Consider the following 11448-nt stretch of genomic DNA (forward strand, 5'->3'; position numbering starts at 1 on the left):
GTCCACAGCCTGACTCTTCTGCCTGTTTATTGCCATTTTCAACATACTGGGCCTGTTCATTTTCCTAAGAACAGCCTAGAATATAATATTTGCATTAAGCTGAACTAGACATTCAACAATTACATGTTGATTGAAAATGTAACATAAAGTAAAGTACAGCCCTGGTTAGGTAAGGTCCCTAACTACTGATCACGCTTTGGAACACATTCAGTGTGTCTAAGTGCCTAGTAAATTAGAAGTGAAGCTGAATAGGGACTCCTATTACTGATAAATTTGTTTTTGCCAAGACACAGTGTGAGACTGACTTGGTTGGTATTTTTGGCATATGGTCAAGCTTTAGCAGCTACCTCAAACTTGCTGTTTATTTAAAGCATGTGCTAAACATCTTCGACCATCCCACCAGAATTGTCAATCCGTAGCTGACCTTCATGTGTCCCTTTTGGATATCTTTTCTAATCCTTCAAGTGCCGTAAAACCACTGCTTTAAAATGCTAAGGGTTCTTAATAAAACATGTAAATAATATTTGAGCAGCAGAAGACAGCTGAAGTTAGGAAGGGACACTACTCCACCCGTTTTAGAAACCACAGTTCAGGATCCACCATAGCTGAGCATCTCTGAGGCTTTTGGTGCTCCCTTGAACCCTTTGGGTTATTTGTATGAGCAGCACCCATCTTCCCTGTGACTGATAACACTAAACACAACCCCACTTCATGGCCCATCTCAGGATGTGTCACTGTACTACCATGTGCCCTGCTATTCCAAGGGCTCATCAGAGACCTCCAGGAACACATCACAGTTTTTGGTATCAATCACATTTCAGAAAGGGGGCAGGGTGAACAAGGGAACTGAACTGAGCTGAGCTGAGCAGGAAAAGCCTCTTTTCTGCTCTTACAGTACATTTCATCTCCCCTGCCATCCAAGGGTTTCGTGCTGAGCCAGAAACCCTGTGGGGACAGATCTCGGCTGGAGTTGGGGCACCACAACACTCCTGCCTACCACACAGGCCATAATCCAGAGGGAAATGCACCTGGAGCCAGCTTCAGGAGCTGCAGTAACCAAAGGGACCCTCTGCCGACAAGGCAGAAGAGGCAGAACTTTGTTCTGCTAATACACTTACCCGTTTGGCTGTGCATCATGAGATAGATCATTTTTATTTCCCCATGTAGCTGCTCACCTACATCCAGCTTCTCCACCGCAAAAGCAGGGGATGGGAGGGGAGCAGAGGGAGCCGAGAGGGAGCAGAGGTGGCCGGGAGGGCGCGGAGGGGGGGCCGGGAGGGGAGCGGAAGGGGCCGGGAGGGGAGCAGAGGACGCCGGGAGCGGTCGGGCAAAGCAGGAGGGATGGGAGGCTCCCGCAGTAGCCGCGCCAGCCCTGCCGTGCAGCGATGGGCACCCCTGGCCGGCGCCCCAGGGCAGGGGCCCTGGCGGGGGCAGTGCAGGAAGGCACGCGAGTGAATGCCAGCCGTGAGCTGGTTTTAAAAGCTCCTTCGATGGTCCGTCCCTCTCTCTGGGAATTTCAAAGTTCCCTTTCTCTTTTCCCTATTTTTCAGCCTCGGTCACCCCCTGCTTTGCCTCGACACCTTCCTGAGCTCTGGCCGGGTCGCCTCACCCGCGGCACAGCTGTTGCAGGCCGGGACGGGCTGAGGGCCCGAGGCCCCGCCGGTGCCAGGGCTGACCCTCTGGCAGGGCTGTACCCTGTGCCAGGGCTGTCCCTGTGCCAGGGCTGTCCCTGTGCCGGGGCTGTCCCTGTGCCGGGGCTGACCCTCTGGCATGGCTGTCCCTGTGCCAGGGCTGACCCTCTGGCATGGCTGTCCCTGTGCCAGGGCTGTTCCTGTGCCAGGGTTGACCCTATGGCAGGGCTGTCCTTGTGGCCGTGCTGCACTGCTGACCACACCGCTGGGACCCACAGACGACCCCCTGCCCCCCGAGGTGCTCTGCTCAGACGTGGTGCCCATCCAGATTGGCTGCACCCTCTGTGTCAGGGCAGCATGAGGAGGGAGGGGAGCATGGGGTGAGCCTGGCAGAGGTGGTAGATGGAGAACAATACTGGGGCATGATACTTGTTTAGTCCTTCCTTCTACCAATGAGAAATGGCATTGCCTATGTAGCACTGTGATGGCAGATAGGAAAGTATCAGTGAATCAGTAGAGACCCAGACGACTTCTAGAATATACCTAAAATGTGAAATAATTTATTTTATTCTCTTTATACTTTTTTGCCCCTTTTTTTCAGGAATGTATCATTAGTCTTTATGTCCTTTCAGTTTACACTAGTTTGTTTAATGAACGTCCTCAGCAATCAGTTGCAATTGCTTTCTGGCTGGTGTTTATCAACAATTTATCATGTTGACTTCTTGGAAAGCTGCATTGTTAGCCCAAACTGAAAACACTATAAAGTATGAACTATTTATAATACAGAGGAGAAAATTTTACTGGCATAATTTTTGCCATTAAGATCAATAAGCAAAGTTTTTCTATTTTAGGTACCTTAAACATTTTCCTTTTGAAGAAGCCACCACCTTTCAACAGGTCTGAGAGCTGACTGAAGAGGCTGCTCAGGTTGCCACTTCTCTGCAGCCGCTCTAGAAGGATTTATAGGTTCCTCTGTGCTCAGACAACTGCTGCCTCTCCTTTCTCAAGCAGACGTGCACCAATTTTAGCTTCAGTAACTGTTGCCGTTGTGGACACCCTCAGAATGACAGAAGAGGCAAAATCAGTAGGAACTGGACACAGGGAGAGAGGAATTTCGGTGATGGATAGAGGCTCAGTACTAGGTTTGGGTTTATTACATGTGTGGGTGCGATTCAACTCCAAACTCAAATACCTACTTTTAGTCATCTTCATGCCCAAATGAATCTGTAGGTAAGTGAGCTGAATGTTTAAGCTCCTGATAGACAATACTATTAGAATCAAGCACATGTTTCGGGTCACTCTAAGGTAGACAACCACATTAGGACAACTGGGTCATTCTCCAGTTTTTATTAACTTGAGCTCTGATGCCAGCAGGATCTACAACACCTGGATCCCAGGTAGGAACATATGCATATGGTGTGTGTGAAGGGCTGTTGGTGATGGAAGACTTGAGCAAATAGGGAATGCATATATACAGCAGGAGGGCTATACTTGCATAGGGAGGGAGCTCCACTGGATTTGGTAGACAAGAGGAAACCCTGAGAGAATATTATAGCTGGCAGAAAAAAAGCTAAAATGCCTTTTGTGAAAGACTCTAAAAAGTTGTGGCCACTTTCATTCTGCTTGATTGAAACAAAATTGTTATATTAAAGCAAAGGATTTCCTGACATTTTTGAGGAGAAAAATACTGCAGTTTTAAGAGCTATCACAATTTGCCTAGTTTAATTTTCACTTTTTTCTTTTACTAGCAAAGGTAGTAAAATTAATTTTATACAAAACTTAATCCCCCAGATACACATGCACACATACACTCATTTTTTCTTGACCTTCAGCTTTTACATATCTGCAGTTTGTCCAAGTTTGTCTAATTTAGAAAGTTACAGTTTCAATTTTTCTTTGTCAACTACAAAGTTTTTTCCAAATTAAGAAAGCTTTCCTCTTAAAATGACAGAAAGGAAAAACAATATCAAAAATACATACAGATAGAAAAAAATGCTCACTTTGTATTCTGTTATATTGACTGGGACTATAAAGGCAAATAAAGAAAGGGAAAATATAAGTGAAAACAGATCAAGCAATATGTTACAGGTCGTGGAAGTTTTCAATTCCATGTAATTTTGAAAAATCCTTTGGAAAACTATTTTCTTTTGAGCCTTCAAACCTTTATGGGTTATTTTTTTTCTATTTGAAAAAATCTTACAAATCAAGGCTTTTAGGCAACCATCAGCTTTATGTCAGTATTATATATGATTGTGGGAAAACCATGAGGTTTTCCTTTTTTTTTTTTTTCTTCTTTGTAGCCAATTTTAATCCAGGTCAAAGACTGCATGCACCAGCAAAATGAGACAACGTACAGAGTCATTGAAATACCTGAAACTCATACTGAATTCCAGTTCTCAGACAACATAACTGCATTAAACACATGAAAGAAATGCTGCTTTATACTCAGGTAAGGATTTAGTTGTCAGGGTTAAATCATAGGACTCAGTCTTACTCTTCAGTGGGAATCTACTCCAAATGTGAAGCCGATGTCTGTTAATCTTCTCCCCACCCCCAGGATTACAGTGCCATCACAGAGACACAATCAGCTGAGAGAAGAGGAGGAAGGAATTTCCTCACTTTCTTATCCAGACCTCTGAGTAGGAGATGCTGAGAGAGGAGCACAACTGGTACTGTAGCTGGGGAGGCAAAACACTGTGGGACCAGATGAAGCTGCTGAGATGTGATTCACTTCAAACTTCTTTGTGGTAGGAACTGTAATTTGGAAGGTGAAGACCAGTACATAAAAAAAAAAGAAAGAAAACAGAAGAAAAACAAACAAAACCACAAATCAAGATCTGTTGCATAGGGATGAAATTGTTTCTCAGTAAAGCAAAGGATTTCACTGCTCTCTTCACCACTCTGATCTTGTGAATATGGAAGATGTGTAACCCCTTCCTTAATCTGGGTGGGCAACGACCAAGAATCAGCACAGTACATTGGCTTTTTACACAAACTAGAATGGGGTTCAGCTCCCTCTAACAATAACTGCCTCTCTTTCAGACCAACATAGTACATGACTCTTTCTGTTCTGTAAATTTATTAAACCTTTCCCTCCATCTGGTACACTTATGCAGAAAAAGTAGTGCTGAATGACTACCCTATGTTGAGACAGCACCTATCTCTCCCTACTGCAATGGGATATAGGTCTTAAGTTCAATATAATGGTTCCATAGTCCCGTTCATGTGATCTTTGAAACTCTTCAGCTCCAAAAATCACAATTGGATTTCTGTGTCTTTCCTCTGGCACCTAACTCAGTGACTTCAGTCTTTGAAGCTTTTATCTTTAACTCAAGGTAAACTTTTTCTGCTCTTTTATTGTTCCTTGTGTCCATGGTGACTTGCTGTTATTCCATTGAAATCAAACCCCTATTTACTTGCTCTTCCTTATTCACATATCCTTATCACTACTTTCAGACTCATTCTTCCCCCCTTCCCTTGCTTTGGCTTTGATCCATTTTACTCCTCAGTCATTCTTATCATCCTCTGATTCTCATTCCTGTGACTTCTGTTCCTTTTCAGATGCTTCCTCCTGCACTGGGATTTTCTTCCTCTAGCAATGACCCTGCCTCTCAGTAGGACCCCTTATGTTTTTCCACATTGAGGACTCTGAGCATTTGCACCAGACAGAAGCCTGTGCCTTCATGTCTCCATCCTTACAAGTTTCCTACTAGAACACACTGTCTCTTACTCTTCACTTTCTTTGCTTGAGTCAGCATCCGATGGATTACAGAACCAATGTAGCCCCTTTCATCTCTTTTAGCACACCCTCCCACTTCCCCCCCTTCTCAGGCTCTCTTGTCAAATTATTTATAGGACATTGATTCACAGACCTGCTATGTCTAATTATATCCATTCACTTCTAATATAAATGGCAATTTTGCTAGGAGTTAAGATTGCCAAAAATGTTTTGACCTAAGAAAGAAGAGGTGGTGGCTACATATGCAGATCAGATTCTATAAAAGTACTCTGGGATCAGTGTGTCGTGTCCTTCCTCAAAAACCTCTAAGGTAAGAGTTTCAGGGACTTGGGACTGGGGAAGTGGGGGATGAAGGAAAACTGGCCCTGCATTCCACAAGCACCAGTGCATTCCTATAGATGCTCACATTTATTCAGTGGGGGTCTGTCAGTGTCAGCTGGGATTTTCAATCTGGTTTCAAGGCATCCATATGTTTTCAGTCTATAAATGTTGTCTGGGGTGCAGCAGTAAGAAGGAAGTTACTAATTCTCTTTTTTAATACTGACCAGCTTCCAATCTACAACCCATTCAGCTTGTCTCACAAAAGGTAAGATCTTGATTTATTCACTCTATAGGGGCAGGCAGAGTTGCTCTAAGGCAAGGATTCTATGCAGGTATGCTGGTAATCCCTGTATTCAATATGTTTATGTCCGCTGTATAAATACAGTACGAGAACTGGGCTGGATTGCTGATATCTTTATCACAAGATTCTTAAAGACAGTGATCTTAAAAGTACTGATCACTGCTGCATTGCCTACATTCTTCCCAGGAATCTCAGTAGAGACCAGTTTCCTGGAGAAACTGTCCTAAGAAGAAATACCCCATCAGAAAGCAGTTTCCAATTACTTTGTGAGTTTTTTTGCATTTACCTCAAACATCAAGGGTAACTGGCACTGGCTGTGAAGCAACAGGAAAAGACATACATATTTAAATAATGTTAATATTTTCTTTTTTCACATGGAAGCTGGAGGAACAGGGTTAGAATTTTGCATATCAAAACATCAAAGTGATTAAAGCAAGCATTTCATCCTGAGCTTCCTTATAGGCTTGTTTCTGCCTATGAATATATTGCATAATTGTGACATAATTATATAGGTAAATATTTGTAATCACAGGGAACTGAAGAAAGGATGATACCTACTGGGATAACTGGAAAAAGAGAGATGGGATAGCAACTAAATTCGAAGTTTTAAAGATTTGCACCCAGGAAAATAAACTGCTCACAATTTTTTTTTTACCTTAATTTATATTAATTTTGTCAAATATTGTCACTAGAATATATCCCTCAAAATTATAAAATACCAACAAGCAATCATGTGTAAGGAATATAACTAGCATGCTTTGAATAAGTGGAGGAGAGTTAGCATAGCACTGATTTCAGGAAAACTCAAAACAGTCAAAAGAAAATAGTTTAATTCTTTAAAAAGTCAATATACTCACAGATTGCATACATATATGCTAACATAATTTATACTGACCTACTATATATATTATACGTTTTAATAATACCATAAGGATATATTGTGATAAAAGCCTACAGTGTCTATAAAATAACACAATGTACAATATGTATGCAATATACATAATATAAACTAATATACTACAATATATAATAACACAATATATGCTGACATAGTATATACTAATATCTGTAATGTGGTAATGTTATTCGTCTTAGGAATAGTTATATGATTCCTGTTAGGAATCTTGTAAGAAAATGGGAGTATTATAGGTATTATAGGCAATATTAAAATTGCAGTTGAAAAACTAGGACTATTTTTCAACTATATGTAATTATTTTGTGAAATGGTCTCATTTGAGTTATAACACATTAATCAAGTGGAAAAAACATGTAGTTAAAAACAAAGCCATGTCAGGAAATTGTACCATTCGTTTGAATTGATAGCACCTATTTGTGTCGTGAAGTCTCTGCTGGCAGAGAAGGCAAAGCAATTTTTTTTACATGTAAGCAGGGGAACATTGAGTAGAATGAATTTTATAGTGTACAAAAATACTGTGATCATTGTTAAACTATTGTTTCTGTTAGGCTGGCCATACTGCAATAATGAGGTTACTAAATGGTAAAGGGTCCAGAAAAAAAGTTTAAAAAATATTCTAAGTCCATAATATCCTTTCTGCAATCAAAGTGAAAATGTTTCTCAAGGAAAAGTTAACCAGTCACTTGATTTTCACCTAGACATCTGCCATAGGTGAAAGTATTGATAAAGAAGTCAACTTCTTGATTTATTCAAAATCCAAATTGTAGGTGATGAACACACATAACATTAGACTAAAAAAACCCCAAATCATTTGGACCAGAATCATAGAGTGGTTTGGGTTGAAGGGACCCTAAAGACCACCTAGTTCCAACCTAAAGACCACCTAGTTCCAACCCTCTGCTGTGGGCAGGAACACCTTCCACTAGACGAGGTTACTCAGGGTCCCATCCAACCTGGCCTTGAACACTTCCAAGGATGGGGCAGGCACAGCTTCTTTGGGCAGCCTGTGCCAGGGCCTCACCACCCTTGTTGTAAAGAAATTCTTCCTCATATCTAATCTAAATGCATCCTATTTCAGTTGGAAGCCATTCCCCCTTGTCATGTCACTCTAGGCCCTTGGCCAAAGTCTCTCTCCAGCTCTCTTGGAGCCCCTTTAGGCACTGGAAGGGGCTCTAAGGTCTCCTTGGAGCCTTCTCATCTCCAGACTGAACACCCCCAGGTCTCCCAGCCTGACTCCAGAGCAGAGGGGCTCCAACTCTCAGAGCATCTCCCTGGCTTCCTCTGGACTCACTGCAGTAGGTCCATGTCCTTCTGATGTTGTGGACCCCAGAGTTGGAGGCAAAACTTCAGGTGGGGTGGAGCAGAGGGGCAGAGTCCCCCACTCCCCTGCTGCCCATGCTGTGTTGGTTTCTGGGTCCCACCACACACGGCTGGGGCATGTCAAGCCTCTCACCCATGAGCACCCCCAAGTCCTTCTCCCCAGGGGTGCTTCCCTCTGGTCATCTCCAAGCCTAGTTTGATACCGGGGTTTTCCCTGACCCAGGTTCAGGACCTCGCTCTTGGCCTTGTTGAACTTCATGATGTTTGTACAGGCTCACCTGTCCAGCATGTCAAAGTCCCTCTGGATGACCTCTCTTCCCTCCAGCATGTTGACCGCTATAAACCTAAATTCCAGCTTCACAATTGTATGAAAGTCAAGACAATACAGTCGAGACAATTATTGGGCAATAACAATCAGATACTAATTGGCTGGATTTTTTTAAAGTAGTGAATGAACTCAAGCTTTTTTATTACAAAATAGAATAATCAGCTTTGTTTGCTGGATGTGTGAAATAATTGAAATATTTTACAACTTGTACTATTTTATCCAAAAGGAATGTCCTTAATAAGAAGTGCTAATAATACTTTCTCTGTACATATTCACTGTATTGTGCCTCTTACAGTGTTTTATTGTAAACAAATCACATTCTCTGAAAGGTGATAAAGAAAAATTATATGAGAAGGCTTTCACAATTACAAAATTGGGAGTATCTATTGAGTGCAGGGTTTGGAACCTTGGGAAGGATCTCTTTATCCTGTTAATACAACAAATGACGGCTCTTGGCCCAGCCTGGCACGTGGGGGCGCAGCGCGGCCCGGCCCCAGGTGTGGAAAGGAGAGAGAGGGGGAGCTTCGCCAGTGCGGACTGTGCCCTCATGGGAGATGAGAAGGGGAGCCTTGGAGCACACAGAGGAGAAGGACAACTCTAAACCTGGGCAGATGGAGCTCACTTAGCCCTGTAAGGCCATCCATCTAAGAGAAGGTCACTCTAATTAAACCTATGTCCTGAGGACCTCGCTGCCACCGTCCAAGCTCGCTCGGCCCTGGCAGATGAACCTTAGGATTAAAGGGTGGGTTCAGTTCCGCGCATGCTGCATCTCACCTAAAAATCCATTGCGCAGGCTCGAAGGCCTTACCCGCATTTGCAAAGCCCTGTAGTGACATCTTCTACAAATGCAGTCACACAAAGATCAAAAAACAAAGGCATACACCTGCCTCCAAAGGTGTACCCAAATTAACTCTAGCATGCTGGAACATCAGAACCATGCTCGATTCGGCAGATAGGGGATGTCCTGAGCGTCGGTCTGCCCTAACTGCCCATGAACTGTCATGTCTCAACATTGGCATTGCTGCTCTCAGCGAAGTTCGCCTTCACGAGGAAGGCAGCCTCAGAGAACATGGTGCCGGTTACACACTCTTTTGGTCAGGTAAGCCCAGAACCGAAAAGCATCTCTCGGGAGTCGGCTTCATGATCAAAAACTCTATTGTTCCTAAACTCGAAAATCTGCCAACAGGTCATTCTGACCAAATTATCTCCCTATGCCTTCCACTACACAACAAGCAACACGTTGTCCTCTTTAGTATATACACCCCAACTCTCCAAGCTGATCCTGCTGAAAAAGATAAATTCTACACGAACCTGCGCCGCCTTACCCAGGAGGTTCCTGCAGATGATAAGATCATTATCCTTGGTGATTTCAACGCCAGAGTAGGAAAGAATTTTGAAACCTGGAAAGGAATATTAGGCAAGCATGGTGTTGGAAACTGCAACGATAATGGTCGACTTCTGCTAGAATTCTGTGCGGAGCAACAGCTCACCATCACTAACACTATCTTTCAGCAGAAAAATAGTCTGAAGACAACCTGGATGCATCCCAGATCCAAACATTGGCATCTCATTGATTATGTCTTGGTGCGTCGGAGGGATGTCCGCGATGTCCACCATACCCGTGTGATACCCAGTGCAGAATGCCAAACAGACCATGGGCTGGTGCACTACAAACTTAACCTCAATCTTAAATTCAAACCTAAAAGGGGCAGTATCCCAAGGAGGAGACTCCAAGTTAACAATCTCCAATCAGCCACAGTGAGAAACAAATTCCAGGCTAATCTTCAAACTAGGCTCAAAAACCATTCCATGGATTCTACAGATACCTCTCCTAAAACACTTTGGCACCATATTAAAAACAGCATCCTGCAGTCCTCTGAAAAATCCTTAGGGTTTTCCCTCAAGAAGAACAAGGACTGGTTCGATGAAAGGTGATCACAGAGGATTCTATGAAGCCCTGAAACCGCATACAGCCTACATACCAAGCCCAAAGTCCTCTACTCAGTGCTGATGGTCAAACTCTTCTGACACATAAAACCTCCATTCTGAATCAATGGTCTGAACACTTTCAGACTCTTTTCAGTACTAACCGTGTAGTCCAAGACTCAGCTATTCAGTCCATCACACAACAACCGGTGAAGTATGAATTGGATACTGCCCCCACTTTAGGAGAAACCCTTAAGGCCATACAGCAGGTGAAAATCGGCAAGGCAGCTGGGGTTGATGGAATTCCACCTGAAGTCTGGAATCATGGGGGCCTTGCACTCCATGCTAAATTTCACGAGTTTGTGGTGTACTGTTGGGAACTAGGTGAACTACCATCAGACCTTCGTGATGCAGTCATCATCACATTGTATAAGAAGAAAGGAGTTAAATCAGACTGTTCAAATTACTGTGGTATTACTCTGCTCTCCATTGCTGGCAAAATCCTGGCAAGAATACTCTTGAACAGACTAATACCCACTATAGCAGAAGGAATTCTACCTGAAAGCCAGTGTGGTTTCAGAGCCAACAGGAGTACCACAGACATGGTATTTGTTCCCAGACAACTGCAAGAGAAGTGTAGGGAACAAAACAAAGGTCTCTATGTAACCTTTGTTGATCTCACCAAGGCTTTCGATACTGTGAGCAGAAAAGGTCTGTGGCAGATTTTGGAACACTTAGGTTGTCCCCCCAAGTTCTTTAAAATGATCGTCTCACTCCATGAGGATCAACACGGCCAAGTCAGATATGGCAATGCACTTTCTGAGCCCTTTCTAATAACCAATGGTGTGAAACAAGGCAGCGTTCTTGCACCAACCGTATTCACAATCTTTTTCAGCAGGATGCTCCAAAGGGCCACTGCAGACCTTGATGATCAGGACGGTATCTACATTCGATACCGTACTGATG

At 43.3% G+C, this 11448-nt stretch overlaps 3 long non-coding RNA genes across 3 annotated transcripts in view; 1 reads left to right on the forward strand and 2 right to left on the reverse strand.

Moving 5' to 3' along the window:
- LOC127475864 (uncharacterized) overlaps window positions 1-11448 on the reverse strand; it is a 74231-nt gene that overhangs the window by 12625 nt on the left and 50158 nt on the right. The window lies entirely within an intron of this gene.
- Window positions 1-11448, reverse strand: part of LOC127475861 (uncharacterized) — a 33352-nt gene that overhangs the window by 3488 nt on the left and 18416 nt on the right. The gene's annotated exons all lie outside the window — the stretch shown is intronic.
- LOC127475872 (uncharacterized) lies at window positions 1376-4453 on the forward strand. The gene is made up of 4 exons (XR_007906371.1): window positions 1376-1493; window positions 2483-2861; window positions 3932-4080; window positions 4189-4453. It is a non-coding gene; the product is annotated as an uncharacterized LOC127475872 (long non-coding RNA).

The sequence above is a fragment of the Manacus candei genome, unplaced genomic scaffold (assembly GCF_025592945.1).
Source record: "Manacus candei isolate 608988 ecotype Guabito, Panama unplaced genomic scaffold, ASM2559294v1 h1tg000047l, whole genome shotgun sequence".
NCBI classification, from domain to species: Eukaryota; Metazoa; Chordata; class Aves; order Passeriformes; family Pipridae; genus Manacus; species Manacus candei.